We start from the raw sequence: 5,000 nt of genomic DNA, 5'->3' as shown, positions 1-5,000 counted from the left end.
AGGAATGCAAATAACAATAATCCTGATCATCATGCCAATGAAACAATAATAATATTAACAATAGAAAAGATAATGATAATTGTACTAGTAATGACTGAAATAGATATAATAATGATAATGATAATCAGAATGATAATCATGAACGTAATGATAAGATTAAGATGATGATAGCAATGATAACAATAACAAGAACAATGATGATAATGATAATAATACCAATGAAGATGATAACAGAATAGTAATAGTGATGATAAACATTAACAAAGAAATAGAGCAATTATTAAAGATCCTGTGTCACGCCCACGGTTCAGTAGTTCATCGAACCTTCACCTCTTAAGAAGAAAAAAAAAAAAAAAGGTTCAGTGAAGGGTTCATTTGGCTTAACTGACCGATGTGTTATGTTACGTCACCCTGATACATCATACTCTTTGAATTAAGAGGAAAAATCTTGTGTATGACTCTTTTTGGGGGAGATTGAGGTAAAAGAGGCTATAATTTCTTCTTATCTACTTGTTTTATTTTCTTACATTTTGATTATTTTTGGTTTTTGTTTACAGTCTTTTGTTTTGTTTCATATATACGCATGTGTGAATTTTGTTAGCGTTAAAAGTCAGGTGGATGGTCGTTTTCTTATTCAGGTTCTAAGGACTTTATTTGAGCTAAAAGCATTAATAAGAAATCTATGTTGTTTTTTAGGATATTCAGACGATGATGGAAAAAAATCTTATTATTTCTATTTCAATGTCTTCCATTTTCTATTCCTGTTTTGTTATTGTTCCCCCTAAACATATATCATATTTTTCCGCCAACAAAATAACATCAGAAATAATGATAATGATAATAACAATAATGGTGATGATAATAATAATAACAATAACAATAATAGACAACGATTAACACAAACTATAATCGGCTCTTGATAATTACAATCTCCGTAGTGATCTCCATCATTCCAAGATGTTGTTTGTCGGCGCTAAAGAAGAAAGATTTTCCCAGACGGTGGTTGCGCGCGTGGAAACAAAGTCGCATCGTGGGAAAGGTACGCGAAGGCGTGTAGTCCGGCGCTTTCTTTTTGGCGGACTAATCGACCCTTGATCGCTCTTTCTGGATTTAGTGTTTTGATTACATATTTGGGTGTTTATATATATATATATATACATATATATATATACACACACATGTATATATATATATATATATATATATATATATATATATATATATATATATATATATATATGTGTGTGTGTGTGTGTGTGTGTGTGTGTGTGTGTGTGGTGTGTGTGTTTGTGTGTGTGTAAATTCATATCTATATATCTATCTATCTATATCTATTTATATATACATATATTCATATACATATATATATTTATACTTATATATATATATATATATATATATATATCTATATGTATATTATATATATATACACACAACATATATATATATATATATCTGTATACATATTTGCATATATACATATATGCATAAATACACACACACACACACACACACACATATATATATACATATATATATATATATATATATATATATATATATATATATATATATACATACATATATATGTATATATAATATATATTGTGTGTGTGTGTGTGTGTGTGTTGTGTGTGTTTGTATGTATGTATGTGTGTATGTGTATATGTATATGCATATATATACATATATATATATATATATATATATATATATATATATATATATATGTATGCATATATATGTTTATATGCACATATGCACATATATACATATAAATGTACATATACAAATACATATACATACATACATATATATATGTGTGTATATATGTATATATATAATGTATTTATACACACACACGCACACATACACACACATATATATTTTTTTCATATATATGTATATATATATATATATATATATATATATATATATATATATATATATATATAGAGAGAGAGAGAGAGAGAGAGAGAGAGAGAGAGAGAGAGAGAGATTGAGCTTGAGAGGCAGAGGGAGAGAGAGTGTTCATTTGTGTGTGGATATGCTTCTTCATTTGTGTCGCTATTTATACATCTCTCGATATATCTATGTAATTCTGGCATAAATGGTGATTTTCATAGCTATGCCGATGCTGCTCGTGTTTCCCATAAATTTTGCACGCCATGAAATCTAAAAGTTTAATATGATTATTTCACAAATAACGCAATTCCTAATTTATATAAACCAGACCAATAAGCAACATAGCTTTTCTTCAAGAATTATTTTACGAAGAAAAAAAGCAAAGAAAAAGAAAAACAATATTGGATAATTATACAATAACTCGTACAGTAATTATCCACAAGTCTACGAAATACTCTTACTGAATGGGACACTTTCTTTCCCTTAGCCCGAAGTCCTAAACACTTTCCCTGCACCCTACCCTACACCTTACACCCTCCCCCCCTTACCCTAACCCATCGTTACCTCTTTCTTATGCTACCCCCCCCCCACACACACACACACTTTGTAGACATCCCCCTCCCATCCCACCCCTCTTGGTAGAGACCCTCCCACTACACCTTCTTTGTAGACACACCTCCAACCCTATTCCACCACCCTTCCTCCGCCTCACCCTGAATCCCACTTCCACCTAACTCCACCCCTCCACCCGTACCTCTTCCACCTATCCCCTATTCTTTCCGCCTCTCCCCCCCCCTCTGCTCCCCTCCTCCCCTCCCCTACCATTTCCACCCCGCAGCTACCCACTCCACCCCATCCCCCTCTCCACCCCCTCTTCTTTCCCTCTCCCCCACCTTCTCCACCCCCTCCTCTTTCCCCCCACCTTCCCCCCTCCCCCCTCGCCCCACCTCCCTCCTCGCTAACACCTGGTCGATTATTACCACATCGTTGCCTCACAGAACAACCAGCCTCCAGCAAAATATTCGTAACGGTGAGACTGTCACGATGCCTACCTACTTAAGGACTCTTTAAGCTTTTAGTGTTGCGACACATCCTTAGAGGTGATGGCCAGCTGGAGTTGGAAGGAGAGGGAAAAGTGGAAGGAGAGGGAATATAGGAGGAAGGGAGGGAAAAGGATGAAGGAAGGAAGAGAGAGGAGGAAGTGAGAGACGAGGAAAGGAAGACAGGAAAATACAATGCAGACCTGCTATCTGTCTTTCTCGCTTTCTGTCTGTCTGTCTGTCTGTCTATACCTATCCTGTTGTAACATTTTATGCACGGAGGAAAAGTTACTACATGAATCATAAGCAGAAAAAAAATGAAAAAAAGAATGATAACAATGATAATGGCAAATAATGAGCAGAGTAAAAACTGCAGACAAAACACGACATTGTGCAACAAAAGACCTCAAAAACGAAATAGTAAAAAATAATGTATAAAAGAATACGGCCAGATATATAACACACGGAACCGCAGGTCGTGGGATGATTGCTAGATGATGCTGGCGATGAATGTTAAAAATAGAAGGACTACATATTTTTAGAGACTAGTATTCTATGTGTGTGTGCGTGTGTGTCTGTGTCTGTGTATGTTTATGATTTAGCATAAGCTTTACACTAATATGATTTTATTATCATCTTTAAAAATCTATTTATAGATAAACAGAAACTTATATACAAATCCTCGCTTGCAATGTTGTCATACTTAAAGTTCAAAACGTGCAGTATCTCCTAATTAGAACAAGAAGTGGAAGAGAGTAAAAAAACGAAGAGGGGGAGGTTAGTGATGGAAAGGATGATGAAGAAGTAGAGGGAGAATGAGAAGAAGAAAGTGAAAGGAAGAAGTATAAGAAGAAGAAGGAGACGAAGAAGAAGAAGAAGAGAAAAACCCGATTACAAGCAGCCACAAGAACACAAGAAATCCAAGCGTTTCGAGTCCATCCTTGGCGAATTCCCCGAGGCTGCTGCGGTTTATATGTATATCAAAGCTCATTGAAGTGTCATTAACGACCTGACCGCCATATCAGGTTTTCTGGGTCGAATTAAATGTCAGTCAGTCTTGTGTTTTGAAAGAGAAGTGCGCAGCATTCGAAGCACGTGGTGAGGGATTGTGTGTGCATTGTGTTGAATGTTGAGTCGCGTTGGTGTAACTCTGTGCTTCGAAACATGCATAAAAAGCGGTACTATTGATGGAGATTTGATATTTAAGTGTTTTTTTTTTCCTTCCTTTTGTTTGTTGTGAAACAGTACCGCAGTCTATGCAGTGCTGGCATTAATTAGATAGTTTTAATGTATTCTTGCAACGAACCCTTTGTATAACAAGTCATTGATTACGCTGATTCATTATATCTTATGTTGTCGAATGATTTCCTTTTTCTTTTTTTTTTGTTCGGACTTTGTTGATTTCGTAAGGTTAAAACTGACAACCGAGATAAGTTGCGCAATTGATTGTTCATTTTTTTTCTAAAAACTCGACAGAGCAGAAGGATCTCGTATTAAATTTCCCTCGTCATTTCGTCTCTGTTGCACCGAGTCTCACGAAGGGTTATCTTCGAACAAAAGAATTAGCAGAACGAAGAGAATCCTGTAGTTTTAGTTGTGCGATCTAATGCTTTCTCTCACACCCTCGTTACCTTGCACACGAATAGTCCCACGGTTTCATAGCATTTATAGTTTTGATAGAACGATGTCATGCTTCAAAGCGAGAGTTTAAGGGGTTCGAATCCCAAGATCCGAAGCATTTGATGGGATCTTATCACACTGCATGAAGATTGTTTGATGCCTTCAGAATTTGTTGGAAAATCATTTTGAAATGGTTTTGAATTTTAGATAGGTTTTTGTCCTTTGTTCTCTCTCTCTCTCTCTCTCTCTCTCTCTCTCTAAGGTTGTATGCATGTATGTGGAAATCTTTTAAACCAAAAATGCAAACGCGATAAGCTAACACTAACACCAAGTTTAGGAGCGTATGAGAACGTCTCTAAACGAATCAGACTCCACCAGACAAAACCCAAATTTCCTTTCAAAATCTAAATGCTACCACGACATCTAAACAGGCCA

General features: G+C 35.5%; 1 protein-coding gene across 1 annotated transcript in view; it reads left to right on the top strand.

The window, feature by feature from the left end:
* f (espin protein forked) overlaps positions 1-5,000 on the top strand; it is a 345,145-nt gene that overhangs the window by 188,975 nt on the left and 151,170 nt on the right. The window lies entirely within an intron of this gene.

This window comes from Penaeus japonicus, unplaced genomic scaffold (assembly GCF_977035675.1).
Source record: "Penaeus japonicus unplaced genomic scaffold, GWHDUDI00000001_assembly GWHDUDI00000030, whole genome shotgun sequence".
Classification (NCBI taxonomy): Eukaryota; Metazoa; Arthropoda; class Malacostraca; order Decapoda; family Penaeidae; genus Penaeus; species Penaeus japonicus.
The sequence above is the reverse complement of the archived record's forward strand: the minus strand, read 5'-3'. Positions and strand labels throughout refer to the sequence as shown.